Source organism: Rutidosis leptorrhynchoides, chromosome 7 (assembly GCF_046630445.1).
Source record: "Rutidosis leptorrhynchoides isolate AG116_Rl617_1_P2 chromosome 7, CSIRO_AGI_Rlap_v1, whole genome shotgun sequence".
Taxonomy (NCBI): domain Eukaryota; kingdom Viridiplantae; phylum Streptophyta; class Magnoliopsida; order Asterales; family Asteraceae; genus Rutidosis; species Rutidosis leptorrhynchoides.
Window position 1 is genome coordinate 371,097,567 of NC_092339.1, and position 9,460 is coordinate 371,107,026.

A 9,460-nucleotide genomic window follows, 5' to 3' on the forward strand; every position below is an offset into this window, starting at 1 on the left:
AACGCTAAATCAGATTTCATTGTAATTAATTTTTTAATTGACCATCAAAGGTGTCTTTCTGTAAATGACAAGTCTATTTTCATTCTAGTAATTACCTCACTGTTTATAAATGAGAGGTATGAATAATGAATAATACTCGTAATAAAATATGTGCTTTGTTCCTTGTACATAAATCGTCAATGTTTTCTTCATACTATGTTGTAGATTTTAAAAATGTTAATCGAAGCGAATCACTTTTTGAGGACTGGACAAGTGCTGCTCAAATCAATCATGGAATTCAGTTACAGTAAGAATTCTAAAAAAACAGTTTGATATCATTTTTAGACAAGCTTTCAATTAGGATGACTGTTTTCTCATATAATTTTCGACATGAATCCAACTTATGACACAAAGGGCATGTAGCCAATTCCACCTAAACGTACCGAAGACCCTTTTAGACTTGTATTGAGCATCATGGCAAATACATGATGGCTTGCATCCTTCCTAGCTATTTGGGAAAATTTCAACCTACAAAAGATGGCAAGTTATGTTTTAGTTAGTTTACTGCCATACTGAGTATAAAAGGATGCAAAAAAGGGTGTGTTAACGAAATTATCTAACGAAATTATGTCCATAGAGAGATACACATCACAACTAAGATAAGGTTCCGTCAGAGTGTTACACTACGAACAAAGTCAAATGCATAAAAGTAACAAAAGAACGATTGGTAAAAACACGTTTATCAAATGTCATAAAACTAAATGATTAGAACCAGATAAAATCAAGCAGTCTGCATGTTCTGCATCCATAATCAGGTTCCGCGCTACCATCCATACACCTGAAAATCGAGAGCGATTCAATCACAAAAAGGTTCCTGAATCATATAGTTAAAAGAGTACATTGGCGTATTAATAATTAGTGATCAAGATATTAGAAGATGGGTGAGCAGCTTATGATAATTGTTCCATCAACATCGTCATTATACAATTTGCTGTGCAAGCTTAACAAGCCTTTGACAGGTGATCAAAACTCTAAAAATGCCTCTTCATTAAACTAATGGAAAGAATTTTGTAAGTCCCAAATATATAACAAATGTATTAAAATATAAATGGACATGCAGTTAAAAATTCAGATTCAAATCTTACTAAAAAACAGGCGGTAACATTTTTAGGAACAACCGATTATCAAAGGTGAAGCTTTCTATCGCGACAAGTAACATTCATGAGATACAACCTAGTCGCAAAAATTCAGAATCAAACGTTATTTAAAAGAAAAACTACATTCAATCATCATTACCAGAACGAAAGGCTGCAAATTAAAATAAGACAACAGTAAGTAATTCAAAAGTGGCTTACATATTAATCTCTTTGATTGTCATCATCAGGGGCTGCGGGTTTAACATCAACAGAGAAACTATACTCCTGATCGCATCCCATGTATGAATCGCACATAAAATATAGAGTAAAGTTCTTCTTCCCTGGTTCAGTTGGAGCAGTAATATTATCAAGTTTGACCGTTGACTTCTTGTGCAACGAAACCCTCTTGATTGCAAGCAACTGATTACTTTCGGTATCACCAACAACAAGCCACCATCCCTCTTTTTTAACTTTCGGATACCTCGGTGCATCCACGGGCCCCACTGCAGTCTGACGTTCAAGTGTCACCACCAGAGTAATATTCTCCCCTGCCCTAACATCGTCACTATTTAACACGTCATACGACAAATCAATATTAGGGAAACGGTTACAAAACAATGCGACGTCGATTAAATGAATATCCGACATTTGCAATAAATCCCGTCTTTCATCGTCCCCCATTTCTACCAAATCAAACACTGTTTAGATACTATTTTCCACGCATCGTTTAACGACTTCTCTGTTAAAATGAGGCAGCTGTAACAGAACCGAATCCCGATCCCACATCCCTTGTGTCAGCATCTGACTCAACTCCATCGCAACAAGCGCTAAACTAAGCCACCCGTTGCTTGAAATAACATCAACCATAGCTTGAACCAACCTACCAGCATTTAGAATAACTTCTTGCTGGTCCGAACCAAGATTTCCGCCCACCATCTGTCTAGAAAAGTGGGCCTGCAATAGTGCATTAGCTTTCACATGTGGGTCCGCATACTTTAAATTCTCGAACGAAAATCTTTGATGATTGATCAACTTTCGTATTAACTCTTCTTCACCTGGGCGTACAGGAAGTAGTTCATACTTGGATGCCGAAGCTAAAATTTCCAAAAGACTCTTTAATTTTGTCTTGCTAGTTATCGAAGAGCTAAACCGTTCGATCGTTGTATAGCTGATATAATAATACGAAGCAATCATACCCAAATTGTCAGGTGAAAGATTAAAATCGTCTAAGAGTGTAACACATTTACTTGATTCCAAATCGCTCAACGTGTTCTCCACAAGCTCCGATAGGTGATCTGATAAATGCTGTTGAGTAACACCTTGAAGGTTGTAGTAATTCGGGTTCTGGGTAAGTCGCCTATACATAAACGTCCACGTGAGGTAATCAACAGCGTCTTGTTTATTAGAAATCGTTTGACTAACGACCTCAGCGTTCAGATTATCGTGCAAGTAATGATGCAAATGGCTCTCAACTGGTATAGCTTCAAATAAGAACTTTTTGTAATACTCTTTACGCGGGGCGTGACAAAATATAACACATTTCCCAGAATTATCAACAAGAGGGTGACTTGCGGACCCCACCATTTGAAGAAGATCGGTAACGGGATAATCAGTGTGGGTGTTTTCCCGACCGTCGTAATACTGTGTTCCCATAACCACTACCAAATGCGCACGAAGCGAAACACCCCAGCACATCGTACCAGTCGTTACGCATACTTGAATGCACCCTGTTTCGAAAAGAGTCTTGACTATATCTTGGTCAACAGTAGTCAAACCCTCGTGTAGGTACCCCACTCCGTATTTGAGTGTCTCCTTCAACGTAGGTTCCCGAATTCTGTCAATAAACGGGCCCAACTCGTTTTCAGACTGATGTAAGAACAACAGTTGACTTTGACTTTCTCCAGTCTCTGCACTCGAGTATGTCATGAGATCGACAGCTGTCAGTCGCGCATGCTTCCTTGTAGGAACATAAACAATGGCAGGCTTTCGACTCTTAGCGTGTTGTACGATTGCAGTGTATGTCGGTTTGCTCATCGCTAGCATTCGTGCTTCAAAGTTGGCTATGTCGATGCCCTGAATATGGATTTCAAGCGGCACAGGACGAACACTTGGGGGAAAATTGAAAATACCGTGTGACGTGGCACCAATCCACTCACCTAAATCTTTAGCATTCGCTGCAGAAGTCGATAATGCTACGATTCGGATATTATGACCCCGACTCGCAATGTGTCTCATCCTCGAGACAATAACCTCCAAAACGGGCCCACCTTGACCACCAATCAGATGCAACTCGTCAACGATAAAAAGACTAACTTGCTGAACATGCTTACGCTGTTTCCAACGACGAGACAACACATCCCACCTATCAGGAGTACTAATTATCACATGCCCTTTTTCGAGTAACTTCAAATCAGTCGCAGTTTCCCCAGTCAACTCGTTGACCTGTAACCCGAGCCCGTCTCCAAATTTCTTTTTCCACTCGTTATACCTCACCTTAGCGAGTGCCTCAACGGGAGCAATGTAGACAGCCCGCATGACACCATCGGGCAGTTTCTGATGGTTTCTTAAAATTGCAAATTCTGCACATATAGTCTTCCCGCTGCCCGTTGGTGCAGCAACCAACACGTTTTCATCAGTCTTGTACAAAACAGTGAAAACTTGCGTTTGAACGGGGTTAAAGTGTTTGAATTCTTGATAAAGAGATTCGTACAACGGGTTTCTTAGAGCAGTAACAGGGAGTGGCTGCAAATCAAGCAATTCGGTTGAAGGTGGGAACTTTTCGGGTAAGATCAAGTGACGAAATGAAACGGGTAAAACCGACAATGACCCGAGCCATTTATCTGATACAACCTTAATAAAGTACTGAGGAGGTAATGGTTCGTAAATTGGGACAGTGAAACTTAACGCGTGGTCATCTTTAATGTACTGTTTTTTAAGCAAAAAGTACTCGTTGTGAAGAATATACTCCTCATCATTATCTACAACAATCACCCAAAACGGTTCAACATACCCGTGAATTTTATCTTCCCATTCAAAATCGGGAGTGATGGTGAGTTCGAACCGTAGAATAGTACGGGTGATGGGTTGAACGTGTGCAGCTAAATTAAGTTTCGGGACCTGGTGAATGCACTTGTGAAGGCTTTTTTCCAAATTTAGAGGCACGAATAAGTTCGCCTAGTTCTTGAGATTTGAGATCATAATAACGTTCCCATTCGAGATGTTTTTTCTCGAGTTTGATTAGTATATCATTTTCGATCCCGGGAAATTGTCGGAGAGGAGTTTGGACGGTCCAAATTCTCTTATTGACCATTTTGCACATGTTTAAAGCTTTTTCAGCTAATTGGGCCCACCCTCTTTTCAATACGATCTCGAAAAGAGCACGCATTAGACGCCCCGCGCTCTGCAAAAGAAAAAAAAAGAGTCAAGTTCTGATTAACAAACTATATCCTGCAACTGGAGATACATATATCAGGGTCAAGGATATTCAATATTTGGTTTGAGACCGTTTAATCCAAAGGCCGAATCGAATTCAAACCAGTTAAATTAACAAACTTTATCCTGCAACTGTAAATACCAAGGTTGTAAAAATAGCAAACTGGGAATTAATCGGTCGAAAACTTGTAAGGATTAATGAGCAAATCGAAAATCAATTGGATTTGACTTCTTATACATTTGAATAGTTAGTTTCAAAACGACGTGTGTAAAGATAGAGAAGAAAAGCCTAAACATAAACATAAGCTTTAATTATTTCTTCATTTGTCCAAAAATCAAAATTCTAATTTGAATTCAGATTTAAAAGTTGACCAATTTTGACTTTGACCAAATTTTACTTTGACTTATTTGACTAACTAAATTCCACTTTAACAGCAAGATCCAATTTCGACCCATTTGAAAATCGAATCGGCCCGATTCCTTAATAGGATTAATCGAGGATTTTTTATTTTTTACAACAATGGAAAATAGGGGAAACGAATAACAAGGAAAAAAGAAAGCTCAAGAATGTTATAAAAACCAAACACACCTGAGTTATGAACACCAAATCAGAAGCCAACGAAAGTCCCTCAACGTCCATCAGACAAATATAAGCTTGTAGTAACACATTAATCTTTGCACTCGGTTCTTCAAAATTTTCCCTGATGGGAATTGGGACCCGTTCCAAAAGCTTTAAAAGCTCCATCTTTTCTTCTTGTCTTACGGTTACATATTTGAACTCCTCACTGAGTGAAAACAGTCGGCAGAGCTCAATATAACTCATGGTAGGCTTCAAATGCTCGTTGTATGTGGCAATAGTACCGTGAGTTATGTAATAGTAACTTGCAATTCGACCCAAATCGGTGACCTGAAAGTACCCGCTTTTTCTGTCATACTTCACCAAGTTGTTTTTGTCCAGTATTGTAGCAGCAGAATGGATCTGCAAGCAAAATAGAGTAATTAATATTAGTGTCTCAAACATCAATAAAAATATGATCTTTGTGATAATAGGGACCTATTTCAGTGTTGTAAAAATAGCTAACTGATTAATCTGCCAAATCAGAAATTAATAGATTTCAAAATTATGTGTCAATACTGAAGAAGTCCATATACATTATACATAAACATAAATCTTGTCATTATTATCTAGAAACATAATCATTCATTTGTTCAAAAAATTCTAAACTACTAATCTAAATTCACATTAAAATGTTAACCAATTTCATTTTGGCCGATTTTGACTCATTTGATCCAACTTTGACCAAGTAAATCCAATTTTGATTTATTCACTGACGTTAAGCTATTAATTAAACATATTTTAAAAAGTAACAGATACGGTTCTTGAAAAGGATTAATCATGGATTTTTACATTAGTAAGCAATTTAAGGCAATAAAATAAAACCTAGAAAACAAAAAAAAAAGAACCTTTTCAGCATTTAACAGAATGCAGACAACACTGAAATAACGTAATGCAAACAAAAAACAAGTATATTTAGAATCAGTCAGTAAGAAACTAACAAGTATATTTAGAATCAGTCAGTAAGAAACTAACTTACCAGATCAGCTCTTCGTTGCTCGAGTAAAGGATCTGTGACTAAAGCATCAGGTGCTAAACCATAAAGTGGAGGGTTACGAATCATACGGATGTACAAATAAGTATACCCAAGCCAGTGAAGGGCTTCTTTTGCATTTTGAACTGTTCCAAGTACAATTTCAGCATTTAACTGATCAGCCAATTTGGACAAAAACTGGCTTTCGATCGGAAGTTGTTGATTCATCAAAGAAAGATAATATTGCAGCTGACTGTGTCCAGTTATAATAATCCCTTCACCATAAGTATCAAATTGGGGCCTACCCGCACGACCCAACATCTGCATAACATCCAAAGGACTAAGTTCGGTCCACCCTCCTAAATCCGCGCTATAAACCTGGGTCCCTTTTATAATCACCGTGTGAGCCGGTAAGTTAACACCCCAAGCCAAGGTTGCAGTCGAAACCAGCACCTTAATGTGACCATCAGCGAATAAATCCTCAACAAGTAACCGGTCAGGTCTAGTCATCCCAGCATTATGAACAGCAAACCCGTACGGCAACAGATCCTTTAGATCGTTACTTTTCACTAGCTCAGTTTGTCCACGAAGAATTTCACGGCTCGCACTATCATCCTTTAAAAACATCCCTAACGTGTCGTTAACAAGAGCTGCGTCCCTAATTGCACGAGCAGTCCTTATCGTTTCCTTCCTTGAATGCACGAATATAAGCACCTGATGCTTTCCAGCCGCACCTGTCACCTTTTCGTAACAAATATCATTCATCAATTGAAATCGTTGTAACGGTTTTTTTACTGTGATTCCGATATATTGTTGAGCAAGAGGACAAGGTCTGTAACTGTTATCGAAATGGAATAGACCTTTATTTACGTCGACTCGCATAAATAAGGCGACATCTTCATAGTTTGGTAGGGTAGCAGATAACCCGACCAAACGAATGTGTTCCTTTGTGGTCTCGATTTGTCGAACGGTTCTTGCCACAATACTTTCGAGTGCAGGCCCTCTGTTATCATGAAGAAGATGAACTTCATCAATGATTAAAAGCTTCACAAGCTGAGTATACGTACGTTCTCCCAATTTTCTAGTAATAATATCCCACTTTTCAGGAGTGGTAACAATGATTTGCGTTTCGTCAATCTGTTGACTGGTCAACGACTGATCTCCACTCAGCTCCATCACAGTCACACCATAGCTTTTTAACCGGTTCGACAGGTTACCAACTACTTCAGCAACAAGGGCCTTCATTGGTGCCACGTAGACAATTTTATAGTCACTATGATTAGATGAACCATCTTCGTTCATATGCAAACCGATCTGTTGAAGTATCATGAGCATCGCAACGTTAGTTTTACCTGATCCAGTGGGGGCACACAGTAGCAGATTGTCTGCTTTAAACAGAGCAGTTTCATACACTTTACTCTGAACCCGGTTTAACTGTTTCATTCCTTCAAAAGCCGGTTGGGCCCACTTCGGCATATTGGAAATCTTAACTAACTTCTCATCCTCGGCAAACGGTTTCGATTTCAAAGCCGGTACATGTACTTCTTCGTATCCTTTGCTGCGGTTTCTGTAAGAACCTGCAGGAAGCTCACATTTTTCGTTCGCCATTATAAGACCGCCTTGGTGAAACGAAAGGCTCTCGAGATCAAGCAACTGCCGTTGACCATTTGACCAACCGTGGTTTTCAAAATCCCGATCAACAACATCTCTTCGATCTTGGTCCTTTAAACGGTCAACTTCTTCTCGTATGCTTTTCTCTAAGTTTATCTGTCTCTCTTTTTCAGTAGCCCGTGTGGCACGCAACTGTTCCAATATCGCAACCAAATCAGGGCCGAGTTTCATCATCTGTTCTTCAATCTGTTTCCTTTGTTCTTGATTTTCAGCTCTTGCTAAACGAGTACACCAAACAATCTTCAACCGGTTCGTTAACAGGTACTTTACAAGATTAAACTGCTCGAACTGGAGACGAACAAGTAAGTTATTTTCGACTTCACGATCATCACCTTCTTCAAGAATCTTTAACACCTCTTCAGCAAGCTTCTGGCTCTGTTGTGGATCAATCTGCTGTTCATAAGAATGTGAAATTTTCCTTTGAAGCCAATAAGCATCAATATCTTGTACATCAAGTGTCATACCTTCATTAGCTTCTTGTGACACATCATCATCCATACCCCGACCCATCTGCATACCATTGTTCCAATTTCGATCCAAATCATCATCGTCATCATCCTGCACGATATCAAGATTGCTGATGTCATCATCCTCTTCATTCTCATCAAACTCAACAGCTACACCAACATCATCATAATCATCGAGAGTGACTTCATCCATTGCAGCATCTTCAAAATCTTCAAAATCGGTTATACGACTTCCAATAGAAACCAACTGATCAAACACATGATTCGAAATCGAGTTCAACACCTTCTCAATATCCTTCTTCTTATCACCATTCTTCAACCTATCATTCTTAAGCACAGCCAAAATCTCATCAGCAGCACCACTAACAATATTCAAAGGTTGACCACCCAACTGCTGCTGTATCACACCAAGCATAGCTTCGTACGCAGCTCGAGTTTCCTTCGTTTTCGGCTGGTAAACACCTTCTTCAGTCGAATTAAGCACGCTTTCTTCCTGCAACCGTCGCCTTTTAATCTGTCGATTATTTGCAGCTTCAGAATCATCAAGCGATGGATCAATCATATCAGCTGGTCTTCCTCTATAAGCACGATCACCAAAACTTTTAGGATCAATCCTTCCGTACAACGACTACCATCACCTAAATTCGCCATCTACAATCACCAATTGAATTGAATCAGACAATAATAAAGTACAATAATAAAGTAATTAGTATATATAATGCACCGTGGATTAATAAGCCCTAGAATCAATATATCAATATTGTATTAAGTATTAATATATTAATCGATATAAAACAATAATTGAGAAAACACCTTTGCGTGTAGAATGAAAGAACAATGTGGTGGTACCGATGAGTGAAACTACGCTTGCGAAACCGTAGAAAAAATTAGGTTGAATGGAAAACTAGGGTTTTAGTATAATACGAAAGCAATTCCCGTATTTGTCTTCATTCATCAAATACGCATATATACAATTGGTATGCTTGCTCTTCAAGCAAAACTAACTCAATAAGAATAAGATAATTACCATATTACGGAGTATACGATACAATTTAATATTTTATATTAAATAAATATTAACAAATACAAATAAAATAATTAAATACTTTACTCTAATATGTCGGCTGATATGAATCCTCTCCAAGCATTTTTTTTTTATACTTCGAGTGAAATCAATCACGTCGTT

At 38.5% G+C, this 9,460-nt stretch overlaps 1 pseudogene; it reads right to left on the reverse strand.

Annotated features, from left to right (window-relative positions):
* Positions 1–247: 247 nt before the first annotated feature.
* On the reverse strand, positions 248–8,898 carry LOC139856927 (DExH-box ATP-dependent RNA helicase DExH12-like; annotated as a pseudogene).
* Positions 8,899–9,460: the final 562 nt, after the last annotated feature.